Source organism: Pseudonaja textilis, chromosome 6, assembly GCF_049901715.1.
Source record: "Pseudonaja textilis isolate UNSWEBS1 chromosome 6, rPseTex1.2, whole genome shotgun sequence".
In the NCBI taxonomy this organism is placed as follows: Eukaryota; Metazoa; Chordata; class Lepidosauria; order Squamata; family Elapidae; genus Pseudonaja; species Pseudonaja textilis.
Window position 1 is genome coordinate 11,854,493 of NC_141995.1, and position 19,072 is coordinate 11,873,564.

Consider the following 19,072-nt stretch of genomic DNA (forward strand, 5'->3'; position numbering starts at 1 on the left):
CAAGAAAATAACATGAGAAAATATCTCAAATAAGCCCTTCCCTAGTTCATAAGAAAGTAAAGTGAGGGACGGGAGATTTGCATGATTCTGTTACTATAACTAATAAAAGTAATCTTTACCTAACAGGCCTGTCAAACTAGCGGCCGATGGGACAGATATGTCATGCGCAGGCCACACCTACGCAGGAAAAAAAACATTGTGATACCTCATTATCTGGCCCGTGATACGATCGAGTGACAGTGCTATATAGCATTGATTTCTTAGTCTGGTCTAACTTGTTGAGCTGACATTGTAAGACTCAAATGAAGAGGTGGAAATGGCTGTCAGGTCCTGATTAAGGTTGTTAATTATATCTTCAGTGAAAAGTGTGGAAGTTGTAATAACTTTAAGAAGCTTACCCATTGTTGGCAGAAGCATGTAATGAATAGTGGTGCTTCTGTGGAGAAATAAATACAGGTAACAAAAGAGCTCATCCCAAAGATTATTTTTCTTTTTGGTTGATTAAAATATCCCTTTATTTAAATTAAGTTCCGGAGGTGGAGGCACTGCATTTCCTTCAACACTTGTAAAAATTAAAATCCATTTCATACAACCAAACTTACAAAACATATAAATCAGTAAAAATATTTGATTGTGTTAAAATACAGAAAATATATAAACCAGTGGATTTGAGCAATAAAGGAGTACCATCAGAAGTTGTACTGTGGTAAGAAGTAACCAAAAAGTATTTATTTCTAATAAAATCTAGCAAAATTCTAAAGTCAAAATTGAGATTAAAACCTTTCATGGCACATTGAAAATACAGCAAAAGGTAACAAAAAGTAGGGTGGTATGGTGGCTCAGTGGTTAAGACACTTGAGCTTGACAGTTGGAAAGCTGACAGTCTAGGTTCAAGACCCGAGCACCACCAACAGGGTGCAGGTAAGATTACCAACCTTGATGCCAACCAAAACCAAGCATTTAATAGTGAGTGCCATACCATGTGCACTAATCAAACATGTGGCAAGAAAGTAGGGGCAGGCAGGCACAACACAGGTTATGTAGACAGTGAACACAGTGTCAGACATTAAGATCTCAAGTGCCTATATACAAATGCACAAAGTCTAGGGAACAAACAGGGTGAACTTGAACTACGAATACATGAAGGTAAATATGATATAGTTGGAATAACAGAAACTTGGTGGGATGAAACCCATGACTGGAACATACTGATAGAAGGATACAAACTATTCAAAAAAAACCAGACCCCATAAAAGAGGAGATGTAGTTGCACTGTTTGTAAAGAACCACTATATTGCTACAGAAATGCATGAAACCAAAGATGAAAACCTCCTAGAATGCATATGGGTCAATATAAAAGAAAAAAAGAATGACATGGCCATAGGTGTATATAATAGGCCACCCAATCAAGCAGAAAATATAGATGTCCTTTTTGCCAGCGAACTAACAAACATATGCAGGGAACACAACAACAATAGTAATGGGAGACTTCAATTATCCTGATATCAATTGGAAAACTAATTCTGCACCAAGTGAGAAATCAAATAAGTTCCTAACCAACCTAGCTGACAACTTTGTTGTCCAAAGGGTAGAGGGTGAAACTAGAGGGACAGCCATACGGGACTTAATTCTTACAAACAGAGAAGAAGTGATAGAGGGAGTTGAAACTGCAGAAACCTTGGGTGAGAGTGACCATGTCATACTAGAATTCAACATAACACAAACACAAGCAACAGAACATATTGTCACCAGAGTCTTGGATTTTAAAAGAGCTGATTTCAATAAACTCAGAGATAACGTGGGAAAGATTCCATGGATGAAAATCCTAAAGGGGAAAACAACTCAAGAATCTTGGGAAACTCTAAAAAGTATGATCATAGAAGCCCAGACCAGCACAATACCACTGAGAAAGAAAAACATGAAATCCAAGAAGAAACCAGCATGGCTACACAAAGATCTCTCTGGCAAATTGAAAGAAAAAAAGGACAAGTACAAAAAATGGAAAGAAGGACATACAACTAAAGCAGAATATCAGCAGATAGCCAGAATCTGCAAAGACGAAGTCAGGATAGCAAAGGCTCAGAAACGAACAAAGACTTGCAACAAAAGTCAAAGATAATAAAAAAAGATTCTTCCAACATATAAATAACAAGAAAAAAATTAAGGACACAGTCAGTCCACTAATGAGAGAAGATGGCAAGGAAGTAACAGGCAACAGAGAGGAAGCAGAACTGCTTAACTCATTCTTTGCGCATTCTTCACGCAAAAAGAAACTATAGCTCAACCCACCAAAAACAAAACTGTAAAAGACAGACCAGAAATAAAAGTTAAAATAAGCAAAAAAAATAGTAAGAGAACACCTGTCTGATCTTGATGAAAACACATCACTGGGGCCTGATGGATTACATCCCAGAGTTTTAAAGGAGCTGGCAGAGGTCATCTCAGAACCACTGCACCGCATCTTTCAAAAATCCTGGAGCACCGGGGAACTACCAGAGGACTGGAAAAGAGCTGATGTGGTTCCCATCTTCAAAAAAGGAAGAAAAAAAACAGACCCAGGAAACTATAGCCTAACATCAGCCTAACAGCCTAACAGCCTAACATCAATACCCGGGAAGATACTGGAAAAGTTAATAAAAAAACAGATCTGCCAACATCTAGAAACAAGTAAAGTAATAACTAGCAGTCAGCACGGGTTTGTTAAAAACAGATCATGCCAAACCAATCTTATTTCATTCTTCAACACAGTGACTAAATTAGTAGACCAGCAAAATACTGTGGACATAATATTTAGTTTTCAGCAAGGCATTCGACAAAGTAGACCGCAACCTACTTCTTAGTAAGCTAGAAAAAAGTGGAATAGATAGCACCACCACTAGATGGACTCACAACTGGCTGGCAAACCGTACTCAACGAGTAGTCCTTAATGGGTCTAAGTCTACATGGAGGGAAGTAAGCAGTGGGGTGCCACAAGGTTCTGTCTTAGCCCAGTACTCTTCAATATCTTCATTTACGACTTAGATGGGGGAATAGAAGGGGAACTTACCAATTTGCAGATGATACGAAGCTGGCAGGACTAGCTAACATCCAAGAAGATAGGCTCAAGATCCAGGTGGATCTTGACAGACTAGAACACTGGGCCATATCTAATAAAATGAAATTCAATATAGAGAAAAGTAAAGTCCTACACTTAGGCAAGAAGAACCAAAAGTACACATATAGACTGGGTGAAACCAGGCTCAATAGCAGTAACTGTGAGAGGGATCTTGGAGTCTTAGTGGACAACCAGCTAAACAGGAGCCAGCAGTGTGCAGCAGCAGCCAAAAAAGCTAATGCAATCCTAAATTATATTAACAGAGGGATACAATCAAGATCAAGGGAAGTACTAATACCACTCTATAAAGCCTTAGTAAGACCACACCTAGAGTACTGCATCCAGTTTTGTTCACCGCAATATAAAAAAGATGTTGAGACTCTAGAAAAAGTACAGAGAAGAGCAACCAGGATGAATGGGGGACTGGAGGCTCAAACATACAACGAACGGTTGCAGAAACTGGGCTTGGCTAGTCTAATAAAGAGAAGGACCAGGGGAGACATGATAGCAGTGTTCCAATATTTGAGGGGCTGCCACAGGGAGGAAGGGGTCAAGCTATTTTCTAAAGTGTCTGTAGGCCAGACAAGGAATAATGGATGGAAACTGAACAAGGAGAGATTTAACCTGGAAATAAGGAGAAACTTTCTAACAGTGAGGACAATCAACCAATGGAACAGCTTGCCCTCGGAAGTTGTGGGAGCGCCATCACTTGACACTTTCAAGAAGAGATTGGACTGCCATTTGTCAGTAATGGTGTAGGGTCTCCCGCTTGGGCAAGGGGTTGGACAAGACGACCTACAAGGTCCCTTCCAACTCTGATTATCTCTTTGATCTGTTTGTTTGAGCTCCCATTCTCACTTCAGTTCCTGCCAGCTTAGCAGTTCAAAAGCAAAAAAAAATATGAATAGATAAATATGTACCACTTCGGGGGTAGATAATAGCATTCCATATGTTCATGCCCTACCACATGATGATGGAAGCATCTCTCAGACAATATAGGGGTCCCTTGGCTGAGTATTGGAGATGAGCACCGCCCCCTTGAGTCAGTCACAATGGGATAAGGGAAACCTACCTTTTAACAAAAGTCACCAAAACAAGAAATGTCCAGCATGGAGAATATTGTCATATGTTCTGCACGGGAGAAAAGATTCCATTCATGCTCGATGCAAAAAAAAAAAAAAAAAAAAATACATATTTTCAAGAAACAATTTGGAGAACTGCATAGAAGTTTTTTATGGTTGAACTTCTCTTTTCTATGTCCTCCTTCCTTTGAGAAAACCTATTTCTTTTGTGTAGACTATATCACTCTTCTTTCTGCCAGTGAGTGACCCACTTGCATTCAGGATATGATTTACATTGCATAACCAGCTATATTATAAGTACCAGATTTTTTAAATGTTCTTTCTCAGTAATATATAATCTAGACATAAGCCATGGGCACTAGGATAGCCCTAGGAACCCATTTTGATGCCCATGAGGATTTCTATCTTCCTGACTATAATTTTTTTAATTAAAATAATGGGAAATTCATATACCAGTCTCTTGCGCATTCTTTAGGAACTAGCATACACCTGAACTCTGCCCATATCTCATTCTTAATAAATAAAAATATTAGATGGTTGGTTGTTTATGGAGATTCTCGATCCTTCAGGTCATGGTTGTGTGCTATTCTGCTCGTACGTTTAATGGAAAGTGCAAAAAATAGAAAATAAAGAAAAAGTAAGAATATAGGAAATGAAAATAAATAATAAATAAATGACTTCTTCATCACAACAAGTATAAATAATTTTAGTAACTTATCACTCTCAAAGTACAACGGATGTCCTGTTCTTTCCATATCTCATCCCTTGTCTATAGAGAAATTCTTAAAGTCTTGTCATTCCATCCTGGCCAGCAAAAGTCTGTTAAAGGCTACCAGAATAACAACATATCTGTTTCAACCTGGATTAAATAAACTAATTGTATATTCCTTCCCTTTACTTTCTCTTCAAATAATGTCCTCATTTTTATTTTTTTTCTTTCTCTGTTCTCACAGAATTCCTTGACCCTCTAATAAGTATCTTTTGTATAGTTAATATAGGAAAGTTATCCAGGCCATTCTTTAGTTTGTTATTTCCATTTTAATTATGAAGAGATCAGTCACTTTCATTTGTATATCTGGTGGAGCATCTTTTTCATTCTTGTAGCCTGTCATTTTTAATTCCACTTTCAAATCTGTCTCAATCTTGTTCAGTAAAACTTGTTCTTCCTCCACTTTTAAATAGAAGACAATGGACTTAAAATTAGTTTTAAGGCTATGTTTAAAATATGAACATATATTTGACATATTTTAAACATAGTCTGTCTCTAATGATAGACATCCTTAAAACTAATTTCTAAGTCCATTGTCCACAAATATTTTTCATTACAAGCAATATTAAACTCCATTCCATATCAGTAAGTCAAATTTAAGTGTTGATCTTCTTCTTTAATTGTAATCTTTAATTGCTTCTGGTTCCTTCTAGTGTACAACCTTCAAACTTCCATTGTATAATTTTTTAAAGAATTCCAAACACCAGCATTTTCCCAGGGGAATTAATTTCAAAATCTTATTTCAAATTCATCTGGACCCTTAGTCCATTCTTAACTTTCCAAAATCAGCATTTTGCTGTTTGTTTATTTAAAAAAAAAAGAATTTGTAAGTCCTTAAACTTGTATTTAAAACTTACTTCACTAAAAATTTAAGTTTGGTGTACTGATTAAGGTACTGTCTTATAAACCGGGAGACTTTAAGTTCTAATCCCCTTTAGGTATGAAAGCTGACTGGGCCAGTTACTTACTCTCTCTTAGCCAAATCTACCTTACTGTGGCGAAAATAGGAGGAAGGAGTGTTGTAAATGTTCACTTCATTCAGTTATTTATAAAGTAATAAAGGCAGAATAAAAGAAAAATCTAAATAAAAATAAATAAACTCATCCACTAAATGTTATAAAATTTGTTGATCCAAAGATTCTTAATAGTAATAAAGCAGTTAAGTAATTTCCAAAAGTCATTAAAAATGAGGCTTTAGGAAACCATACATTCATATAGGCTACATTATGACTGTGAACTAATTGTTATTCCTCCATTCCCAGCTGCTTGTTTCGTAAGTCAACTATAAAAATCTCAGTTCTTGTGCATTCACAAGGAGCAGCTACCTAGAATGCATCTGGGTAATCTCACAATCTCTCCTTTTTCCAGGGAGGTTTTACTGGCCAGAATTCACTGTTTGGTGGCAGTTCTCTGCCACAATGTTGTCCCCGTTCCTTCATGGACATCTAGTTTGCCATGAATCCTCACTAGAAATAAAAAAAAAGATTCAAAAACATATTTAAATTAAATCATGGATTAGTTGCAATCCTTATAAGAGGAGTGAACAAAATCTGAGGCTCGCAAATCACTTCCTTTTTCTTCTTTATCATTGAGATTAAGCAACTAGAGCCTATAATTATAAAGTTAATTCTTTAAAACTAGACTTGAATGGAGTTGAGTAGTTTTTTCACACAAAAATCTACTTTTGGTTATTCTCTGCTTTGTAAATTTTAGTAGATTGTTGTGGGATTTGAGTGTTTTCATGCTACTTTTTTTTGGAACCTTTGCCAAACTACAGAAAATCATCTATGTTGGTTCACTATAATTCTTGTCCACTCTTACTTTATGATAGCCATTATGATGGGCTGGAGGATAAGACTTGGCACAGGATTCTTATTGCTTTGGTGCCAAATGAGAGACCTGCATAAAGTTATAGGTTAATCATAGACTAATCTTCTAGTCAACTCTCTTAATTCCTTTGAAGGGCTAGATAATTATGAGAATTGAAATAAAGTACCTAATCTACAAGGGGTGACACTAAACTAAACCAGTTGTCAGTTATCTTGGAAGGCAATAGCTAATTTTGTGAATTTGCTCTTTCATTTATGCATAAATCTATACCTAAAGTTATATGCTACTATATTTAAAAACAGTTCTTAATATATAAGAACTTCTCTGTCTTTTTAAATATCACTGCATATCCTATATATACACACACACAATAGAAATCACAGCTGAGATGGGGAAGAAACAGTAAATTGGACTCAGCTGAACAAAACAATGGGAAGACCAAAGCAGAGGTGTTATTCAGCAGGTTCTGACCAGTTCTGGAGAACTGGTAGCAGAAATTTTGAGTAGTTCAGAGAACCGGCAAATACCACCTCTGACTGGCCCCCCCGCCCCCATCTATTCCTGCCTCCTGAGTCCCAGCTGATTGGCTAGATCTTCTTTGGTTGCCCTGCAGAGGAGAATGGAGCTGGAAAGCAAGGTGGGGAGGGAATGGGATTTTGCAGTACCTTCCCCTGCCATAGTCACCACGCCATGCCCACCAAGCTTTTTCAAGAGGCAGCTGGACTTTCTGGTTTTTCTTTGAAGATGTTTTGCTTCTCCTACAAGAAGCTTCTTCAGTTCTGACTGGAAGGTGGGGAATTGGAAGAATTCAGTCAGAGCTGAAGAAGCTTCTTGGAGGAGAAGCAAAACATCTTCAAAGAAAAAACAGAAAGTCCAGTTGCCTCTTGAAAAAGCACCTTTGGGACAACCATGACCTGGATGACTGAGAATCTCCATAGACAATGAGAAGACCAGCATCCAATACCAGATAATTTTGGAAATCTGGAAACAGACTATTATTCTCTTTGTGCTTATATGTGATGTGCTTTTTCTGACTCATGTTCTTATATGCTTATGATTTTTAATTTGGTGAAATTATGACTCAATCTTTTGAATGGGGTTGAAGTTAACCTCATCTCCTGGTGTTTTCAACCATCCATCCATCACATTTTCTTGGCAGACGTATAGAACTGGTTTGGCATTGCCATATTATGAGATGGTTTTCCAGCTTCACAGTCTAATCCACCCCTGAGGGTCTTCCATCCAAGGAGTAAAGAGTTCAACCCTTCTTAGTTTCTAAACCAGGTGCTGTCATTTGTTGAGACTCTTCTCTGGATTTGGCTTAGGGCATGTTTTGCAAACAACATTTAGAAAGCAATCTTTTGACTACAATTGAGCCCACAATTTCTGTTGCTAAGCAAAACAATTGTTAAGTGAGTGTTGACCAATTTTATAACTTTTATTTGTTGTTGTTCAGTGAATCACTACAGCTGTAAGTACTAACTGTAAGTTAGTAACATGGTTGTTAAGTGAACCTGGCTCCCCCATTGATTTGCTGATCAGAAGGGGGCAAAAAGTGATTGCAAGACACTGCAACCATCATAAATATGAGCCAGTTACCAAGAGTCTAAATTGTGAGCATGGGAATGGTTGAAAGGATGAAAAATGGTCATAAGTCTTTTTTTTTTTCCCAGTGCTGTTGTAACTTCAATAACTAAACGAATGATTGTAAGATGAGGCCTACCTGTTTATAAGCAGGTCTAACTCAACTGTAGGTTTTTTCCATTTATATTATGGATGAAAATATGGTGTGTGTTACTATCTCCTTGATGCCTTCTTCCCAAGTCAGTAAATGCTACTACAGGCCTTCCATGTCTTTACGGTAACTATAGAACATTTAGTAGTATAACAACTCTGGAATGTTTTTCTCTTGGTGCCAGTATGATAGGCATCAGAGAGAAGGGTGATTAGAGTTCTATTTGAGACATTTGTTTGGTGAACCCTTGGGCTATTTGCAGATACCACGATGCCTTTAAATTCTCCTTATGCCTTTAAATTCTCCTTGTCACTAATGAGGGTGAAAATTTCAGATATGTCTGCAGGATTACTCTCTCAAGCTAGTTGCAACTTGCAAAATGAGCTGTTCTGTGTAAGATAATTTTATACGTGTCGTGTTGAAAGGACTGGTTGGTAGCTTGGGTTCCCTTGCATAAGGGAAGAGTTGATTCCACAATCTTATTCCGTCTGGCAGCATAACCCAAGTTGTTTTAAAAGGCATGTGGATTCTTGATGCCAAACTGTCTTTGCCCTAAAAACCTCAATCAGATTTCTAGGCATCCCCGTTATTGACAACGGCAACCTTTTCCCAACGGACCTTGAAACGATTCGTGCAGCTTGATCTGTCCTTCAGAAAAATCTCAATTCTTAATTCACCAGGAAAAAAGAGGGAAGAAAGCTTTTGAATGGGACTAAAACAGCTGTGTGATCTTAAGTCTGCAGTTTCTGTAAATTCTTCAACAGGTTTAATGGGTAGGAAAGTCCATTCTTAATGGTTACAGATTTATAAGAATCCATAATATTCTGTTGTCAGGTAGAAGAAGTGAGTCAAGGCCAGGCACTTAATCTTCCTTGGAGGCATACAGCATTTTTTTTCTAGGAAGCTGATTCATCATAGGTCATCAGTGGGATACACACAGACCATTCAGGGAAATAAATATCTTATCACGGACAGCAATCGGTTTTTGACTGGGAGGCACATTCCGAATTCTGAGGTCATGCCAAGTATCCAAAATGGCTGCCATGGGGAAGTTGGGAGTTTACAAAGTAGTTATCAACAAAGCAACTATTTACTAAGAAGTGGGATGTCTCTACCAATTTGCCAGCATCCAAATGCTTTCTACCATCCCTTTTTTTCCCCTGAACAAGTAGGGTTTTTAAAAAATTCCTCTGGTTTACAGCTAACTATCTTTTGAAGAATACTATGTTTGGGGTGCTTAGAAATCTTCTATATACACTGCTCAAAAAAATAAAGGGAACACTTAAACAACACAATGTAACTTTAAGTCAATCACACTTCTGTGAAATCAAACTGTCCACTTAGGTAGCAACACTGACTGACAATCAATTTCACATGCTGTTGTGCAAATGGAATAGACAATAGGTGGAAAACAGAGGCAGTTAGCAAGACATCCCCAATAAAGGAGTGGTTCTGCAGGTAGTGACCACAGACCACTTCTCAGTTCCTATGCTTTCTGGCTGATGGTTTGGTCACTTTTGAATGCTGGCGGTGCTTTCACTCTAGTGGTAGCAAGAGACGGAGCCTACAACCCACACAAGTGGCTCAGGTAGTGCAGCTCATCCAGGATGGCACATCAATGCGAGCTGTGGCAAGAAGGTTTGCTGTGTCTGTCAGTGTAGTGTCCAGAGCATGGAGGCGCTACCAGGAGACAGGCCAGTACATCAGGAGACATGGAAAGGCTGTAGGAGGGCAATAACCCAGCATCAGGATCGCTATCTCTGTCTTTGTGCAAGGAGGGACAGGAGGAGCACTGCCAGAGCCCTGCAAAATGACCTCCAGCGGGCCACAACTGTGCATGTGGCTGCTCAAATGGTCAGAAACAGACTCTATGAGGGTGGTATGAGGGCGGGGTGGTATGTCTGTTCCCCAGACCTGAATCCAATTGAGCACATCTGAGACATCATGTCTCGCTCCATCCACCAACGCCACATTGCACCACAGACTGTCCAGGAGTTGGGGGATGCTTTAGTCAGGTGTGGGAGGAGATCCCTCAGGAGACCATCTGCCACCTCATCAGGAGCACGCCCAGGCATTGGAGGGAGGTCATACAGGTACGTGAGGCCACACACGCTACTGAGCCTCATTTTGACTTGTTTTAAGGAGATTACATCACAGTTGGATCAGCCTGTAGTGTTTTTTTCCACTTTAATTTTGAGTGTAACTCCAAATCCAGACCTCCATGGGTTGCTAAATTTGATTTCCATTGATAATTTTGTGTGATTTTGTTGTCAGCACATTCAACTATGTAATGAATGAAGTATTTAATAAGAATATTTCATTCATTCAGATCTAGGATGTCTTATTTTTGTGTTCCCTTTATTTTTTTGAGCAGTGTATATAAAAGCGAAATACCACACATCATCACAAAATCTCCAGGACTGTAAAGCCTACAGATTTGAAATGTGGCATGTATTCCTCTTGGCTTCTAGGTGCTCACTAAGAAAAGATTTTTCAAAACGACCATCAGAGCATTAATATTTCATGTATTATTATTAACATGCTCTGAAGCTAAGGAGTTCTACTTCCCCTCCCCACCTGAAAAGAAATCTGTTCCAAATGCAAAACACAAGCAGAGGAGAGGAGTTTCAGTTTTAGTTTCACAGCAGCAACTAGCTTTAGTACAGAACAGTTGAGCTAACCCACGCCCAGGCTCCTTGCTGTCTCCTTGCTCATACAGCAAATACTGTTTCAGTTTCTAAGCAGCCCTCAACTCTCTCACATACGGACAGGACACTAGCCTGATGAATACTGATGGATGCTGGTAGGCAGAGGCAGAATTTCCCCCCCTTATTTTCCTCCCCAAAAACTAAGCCCGATCACATAGTTTCATAGCAAAGCACAGCTAGTATATAAGAAAATAACAGTTATTCTGGTCTTAGCAACCCTTAGAAACTCCAATAGACCTACTGGAGGGTACTTACAACCTGGATTCAAAGTTCTGATGGTCAAGGCCTCCCCTGTAGTTGCTTCATTTGGACACTCAGAATAAGGCTGTATTTATGCCCACTTGCAGCATCACCACAGTCACATGACCATGTTTTTAAATGATTTTGCTGAAAACTGGCATTTACTTATGGCATTTGGAAAAAATGTGGCTGTAGGAAACCATTGGTTTGCTTAACAATCATGGATTCACTTAATGACCAGCACAAAAAAAATGCTTCATGTGAGAAACTTGCTTAACAACCATCATGAGTTTACGTCATGATGGGTAGACCCCATTATGGGTCTCTGTAATTTATTTAAAATATAGATGGAACAGAGAGGCTGATGGACACTATATTTTTTAGATACAGTGGCAGCATGTTGCCAGTCTCTAGTCTGTTTTTCAGATCTAAGTGTCTTCCCATTGACCTAACCAGACACATATTTATTTATTTATTTATTTGTTTGTTTGTTTGACTTGTTTGCCACCCATCTCTTACCTAGAGGCAACTTACACAACAATCTGATGAAATAAGAAATAGCTCATAAAAATTTTGCCGTTCAATCATGTTAGTTGCTCTATAATGTTGCTAACAGACTCCTGATTTTTGGCTACTGTAAAGCTTTCTTCCCACAATGACATTAGTTTGAGTAATTCCATGAAATATATAATGACAGTAGCAAAGGATACTAGGCCTTCTAATTGCAATTTCAGTATTTTACACAAAATTGGTTTCTTGTTAAACAGTATTGTGACTTTGAATTGTCAGTGAGCTACGATCAGTTAGAAATGAAGTGAAATCACTGTTTTTGTTGTCCAGAAATCCTCACATCTAGAGAGTGAACAGATGGGAGAAAATAGAATATTTTAAGTGCTTGTGGCATATGAAACAAAGCTTTGCTACATGGATGACTCAAGCTCGTTTGGTTCAAATCTCAGTTATGAGCAGAATCAAGAAAGGATTGTGTGATTACATATTATTAAACAAACAAGACATCCTTGTCATAATTATTTATTGACCATTGACAGTTATTAACGCTAGTAAAGAAATAGTAATAACTCTTCAGGCCATCCATTTATTTAAAAAACAGCTACTGATGATTATGTATGAAATTCTGCTCATCACTTTTATTGATTAATGAGGTTTATTATTAATTCTATTATATATAATTTAAAAAAGTAAGGTGGTAAGGAGCAGATAACACATCTAACAGAACAAGTTATATGGAGAAGACTGTTAGCTGGCCTATTTTTACATTCATACCTAAGAATGGAATCCATCTCTTAATATAAAGAACATGAATCAAGAATTGTAATTATTTAAGGACCATTCTTGCTAACAGGGATTACAGTACAATACAAACCTTTATTACACTCATAGCTCTGCATAAGAGGGATATAATACAAACCATTAATTTAAAGAGTATTTCACTTGTTATGAGTAATTTGTATTAGGATAGCTTTAGTTAATCATTTATTAACTTATCCCATTTTATAGATGTAGTTTTTAAAATGTGTTTATCCAGTACTATAGTTTTTAACATGTTTTTTTTAACTTTGTGTACTAGGTTTTAAAAATTATTGTTTTAATAGATCACTTATGCTGGTTTACAATGGTAATAAAGATTTGTATTAAGGAATTAAGCTTCCTTCTCATGTTTATCTATCAGGCCTCAGCAAGGAAAATTGCTGAATTCATCCTCTGAAGAAGGGTGTGTTGCAAATCTCTCTTTCTCTCTCTCTTTTTTTTCTTTAAAAAGTTTGATTGCCATTTGTGCAATGGGAGATTGGTTTGGTTTCACAGGATACATCAGAGAAACAAGTTCAGCTGGTTGAATCTGGGAAGGGAAGAAAAAGAGGTGTGGTTTGTGGAGGAGAAAAAATATCCATTGTGAAATCAGTTTGGTGTGAAAGATTAAATGATACACCAAGCAGAAAACTTGGTGAATTTTGACAGGCAAAAGTCGAGCCATTACTTGGAGTCACCTCACTATAACATTTAAAGCTTTCAGAGAGAGGATAGGGTATTCAGAGTCCGTTTACATAATAGTCAAGGAAACTAGCTGATACAGACAGATTAACAGAGTTGGAAGGAACCTCGTAGGTCATCTAGTCCAGGGGTCGCCAACCTTTTGGACCTCAGGGACCACCAAACTCATAATTTTAAATCCCGCGGACCACTAATATGAATTTTGACTAATGGTGGCTTGCTGACATTTTCCCACAGTTTCTGCAGAAAGCAGCAGAGACCCTGGGAAAATCCCCCAAAAAGTCTGCAGGAAAATTCCCCACCCATTTTCCTACCAATTGATCATTCCTTATTTGAGATCACAGGATACCGTCTCCAGCTCTGTTCTTAGGGGGAGAGAGAGAGAGAGAGAGAGAGAGACTGACTTTTGGCTTCATACAAGGAAAGCAGCAGAAGTCTTTCCTTCTCTCCCCCGCATTCCACCAAAAATGAGTCTTTGTGGGGATAACATTTCTCTGCAGACCACCAAAATTTTCTCATGGACCACCAGTGGTCCCCGGCCCACTGGTTGGTGACCACTGATCTAGTCCAACCCCCCACCCAAAGCAGATCCTACACCATTTTTGACAGAGGGCAGACTAGTCTCTTCTTGAAAGCTTCCAGTGATGAAGCTCCCACAACTTCTGAATGAAAGCAGTTCCATTAGTTGATTATGTTCACTGTCAGAAAATTTCTCCTTATTTCCAGGTTGAATCTCTCCTTGATCAGTTTCCATCCATTATTCTTTGTCTGGCCTTCGGGTGCCTTGATAAATAGCATGACCCCTTCCTCTCTGTGGCAGCCCCTCAAATATTAGAAAACTGCTATCATGTCTCTTCCGAGCCTTCTCTTCACTAGACTAGCCATGCCCAGTTTCTGCAGCCGTTCATCGTATGTTTTAGCCTCCAGTCCACTAATCATCCTGATTGCTCTTCTCTCTACTTTTTCTAGAGTCTCAACATCTTTTTTATAGTGTGGTGACCAAAACTGGATGCAGTATTCTAGGTGTGGTCTTACTAAGGCTTTATAGAGTAATATCAGTACCTCACATGATCTTGATTGTATCCCTCTGTTAATGCAATTTAGGATTGCATTGGCTTTTTTGTCTGTCATTGCCCACCATTGGCTCATATTTAATTGGTTGTCCACTAAGTCTCCAAGATCCCTCTCACAGTTACTGCTATTAAGCCTGGTTTCACTCAGTCTGTGTTTGACAAATGGTGAAAGGATTTCTTTTGCTACTCTCATGGCATGGAATGTCTGGATTAAGGACCTTTTCAACCCTACATTCATTACAAAAGCAGTAATCCAGTGGTTCTTGGTATAACTAAGGAAAAGATAACAAGATGGTAATAACTAGTTTTAGTTTTTAGATTGGAGAACATCTTTCAAAATTGAAAGATTAATTGTACATTGAAAAAAATGTTTTTTGTTGCTTTCAAGAGCAGAACTCAGTGGGCAGCATAAATATGGGTGACTCTGGAAGTTTCTAAAAGTAGGGCCCAATGCAGGTGATACTAAGCTGGCAGGAACAGCTAACACCCAAGAAGACAGGTTCATGATCCAGATGGATCTTGACAGACTAGAACACTGGGCCGTATCTAACAAAATGAAATTCAGCGTAGAGAAAAATAAAGTTCTACACTTAGGCAAGAAAAACCAAAAATATACATATAGACTGGGTGAAACCAGGCTCAAAAGCAGTAACTTGCTATTGAGCCTGGTTTCTTGATTGCGAGGGATCTTGGAGTCAGCCAAAAAAGCTAATGCAATCCTAAATTTCATTAACAGAGGGATACTATCAAGATCACGAATAGTATTCCTCTGGATTCACCCCACACAGGAACTAGCTCAAAAACCCATGAGTCTAATTCTCCCAGGAACACCCATCAGTTTTGAAGTCAAAAGACAAGTCTACTATCCGAACACAAAGCACCAAACCCAAAGGTTTAAGGTGATCTTTTCTTTTATATACACTGAGAGCATTTGCACCAAGACAAATTCCTTGTGTGTCCAACTACACTTGGCCAATAAAGAATTCTATTCTATTCTATTCTTTCTCTTTCTCACTTTCCTTCCTCTTTTTCTATTCTTTAATTTCATCTTTTTTGTATTTACTTCTATCTGCCCACTTTTTGTTCCTTATGGTCTTCATACTCTTTCTAAAGCCGTATATTTTGTATTGTTTGGGAACTAAGCTAAACTACATTTGCTATGAGATGTGTAAAAACAATAAATCTCCTCTTTTGAAATAAACAAGTGTGGACTTTTTTTATCCAGGGTAAAACCCATGTGATCATAACATATTTTTTGAGCAACAAATCCTGTTATTGGCATCATTGGTTCTTCTGGCATTCCGCAAGATTTGGCGGTTCCCCACTATGATCATCCTGCTTTAATCATTTCCTCATGTGCCACGGTCCTGCTGTAAACTACTTATCCAGCAATAATTAGCTTTGGGAAGGAATTCCTGCTGACACCAGCAAAATCTTTCTTCCTCTGGCTAATAACAGTCTGGGTAGCATACACATTTCTGAAAGGATTATAGTGGATAGGGAAAAAAGTAGTCTAACACAACATGCGTTGCTCCTAATCTTGTTCATTTCCTTTCCACTGCATCCTTTTAAAAAGTGCATGTAAAATTTTCACATACAATTAGTATTGCATACAGTTTGGCCCCGGACATTTTTCTAGGAATCATTTCATTACCTTTCTTACAGTAGCCATTCAGCCTTTTTATTAGATTTTCTGTGTAGTTTGACTTCCCCTGATTTTACTTGCCTTTCATGGGATATCCAAATGTCAGCTAATTTCTGGAATCCTGAAACCATGTTACATTACAGCATCACAGTGCCTGGAAGGAACAAATTTCCAGTTCCCTGGAAGGAACAGGGAAATTTGTGTATCTATGGGGCGGGGTGGCTCAGGGGCTAAGACGCTAAGCTTGTCGATCAGAAAGGTTGGCGGTTCGAATCCCTAGCACCACGTAACAGAGTGAGCTCCCGTTACTCGGCCCAGTTTCTGCCAATCTAGCAGCTTGAAAACATGTAAAAATACAAGTAGAAAAATAGGACAACTTTGGTGGGAAGGTAACAACCTTCCATGTGTCTTCAGTGTTTAGTCATGCCAGCCACATAACCACGGAGATGTCTTTGGACAGCACTGGCTGTTTGGCCTTGTAACAGAGATGAGCACTACCTCCCTAGAGCTGGAAACAACTAGCACGTATGTGCAAGGGGAACCTTTACCTTAACCTTATGGGGCGGGGGACGGGGGGGAATAGAATACAATTTCATGACATGTTTGTGGATTTGACAACGATGAACTTGTGCTTTGGAGATCAGAAAAAGTATGACTGCAATATTCTGAGGAACATTATAAAGATAACACTCTTCTCATTGTGAAGAGTCTGATTGATTTAGGAGTATAAGAATGGGATCATACCAGTGGTGAGATTCAAATTTTTTTACTACCGGTTCTGCGGGCGTGGCTTGGTGGGCGTGGCAGGGGAAGGATACTGTGAAATCTCCAGTCAGAGGTGGGATTTGCTGATTTTCCTAACTACTCAAAATTTCTGCTACCAGTTCTCCAGAACTGGTCAGAACCTGCTGAATACCACCTCTGGATCATACTATCCTCCTCCTCCATTTTCAAGTCACTTTTGCCCTTCAATTTTCCAACGTTTTCCTTTTTTTTTTTTCTCCAACAGCATCTGTAATAGCCAAGATTATATTCTACTATCTGTATGTGTTTCTTTCCTTGAATTTACTATCAGAGCAAACAAAACATTGTCAAAGTAAATTTATGGATTAAAATGAAAGGTTCTTAAGAAACCACTGGCACTGTCAATTTGATGTTTTTATCTCCCAGACATCTGTACCGCTACGTAGTTCTTTCTGCAGGTCTACATCTGTGACACACAATTCTTGGCAGTTCATATTGATGGGATTACAACTAAGTATGAAACTGCTTCAGGCATTTTTAGTGAGCTCGAATTTTTAAACAGAAGCTTTTACTTGTATTTTGTTACATGAGCTTAACCTTTTATGTTGAGAAATACCAGAATAGCAGGATCCCGCCCCACAGATTCAGACAGATTAGATAGAAGCCTCTCACTCCCAAACTTGTGTAAAAAAACAGAAATGTACCTTCAAGTGCGGTTGTGTCAGTTTTTACAGAAGCCACTGCAATAACGTTTTCAATGTTGTGTTCCATTTTTTTTAGAATATCCAAATCTTTTCAGTATTTCACAGTTACAGGACATGCTGAATTCTCATTGGACTGTTTTGGATTCTCTATCCCTTTTACAATATATTTTGATTTTTAAAAAAGTCCATGTTTACACTTATTCTTCTCCTAATCCTTTTGGCATTTCCTTCTGACTCCTGTCATTATGTAAGAAACTCAGCTAATTTTACTGTGAGCATATAAAGTTGAAGTCCATTAAGATAATTTTTCCATTTACATTTCATTGGTTTTTTAAAACCTTGTATTACATGTGATAGGATATCTTCTATCATATGCATATATATTTTTTCTTCTAGTTGTATGGATTGGAGATTTCTTATATACCCACAGGGTCTTTCTTCTCTGTATACGTATATGTTTCTTCAACATGTAACTACAAAGATACATTTACAAAAGTGTATGGTAGAAAATGATGTACAGATACTCCTCAGCTTATGACCACTCATTCGGTGTCCTTTCAAACATGATAGTATTGAAAAAATGGCAGTTACAAGGGGTCCTCACAGTTCTGGTTGTTGTAATGTGCCCACAGTAACATGAGTGTGAACCATGTCCTGCTTCTGGTTTCAAATATACGTAATACGTGGGGTGAATATAGAAATTAGCAGTTTACTCAAGGTCAGGGAGGTAATGGCAGACAAGGAATGTAAACCAAAACTGAGTCTGAAAAAATAAGCTTACCTGAATGGCTTTGCTTTTAACAGGCACATGCAGAAGAATAGTCCCAATCCAGTCCAAATTTCAAGAGCCATGCCGAGAGTTGTTAGCCAGTCCACGAGATCAGAATTTCACAAGCAGAAACCTCACAAACATTACATAAGACCCAGAGATCAGAAGGTTGATTCCAAGGGAGAATCGTAGATCAGGGCTAGCGCTTAAATCAGACTGCAGATTTGTGATAATCATAATATTATTCTTATAGTTTCTGAATTTATGTGAGAGCTTTGATGGGAGAAAGACTAAATATATATGTAATGATTATAAATTTATTGTGGAAGTAAGGCAAGTTGGAGTTACAGTTTTGTCCATCAAAATGACTGTTGCCTTAGAACAGAGGTACCGCATCAGTGTTGTGTTTGACCTCATGGGGGGTGGGGTGAATGTCCGCTTGATGTCATTTGTGTTGGGGTGCCTGTGGGTGGCCTGAGTGCTCTGCCAGTGAAAACGGGCTCCTGAGTTCCGTTTTTGGCTATGACAACATCCTACAACCCTCTGCCAGCAAAAACAGCCCTCCCAAACTCCGTTTTTTTCTGGCAGAGGCACCGCAGGCCGGTCCTTTGCTGTTTCCAGGGTGGCCCTGCGGGCCAGATCTAAGCACCCCATGGGTTGGATCCAGCT

At 38.5% G+C, this 19,072-nt stretch overlaps 1 protein-coding gene across 11 annotated transcripts in view; it reads left to right on the forward strand.

Annotated features, from left to right (window-relative positions):
- Positions 1–19,072, forward strand: part of PTPN13 (protein tyrosine phosphatase non-receptor type 13) — a 169,013-nt gene that overhangs the window by 30,983 nt on the left and 118,958 nt on the right. The gene's annotated exons all lie outside the window — the stretch shown is intronic.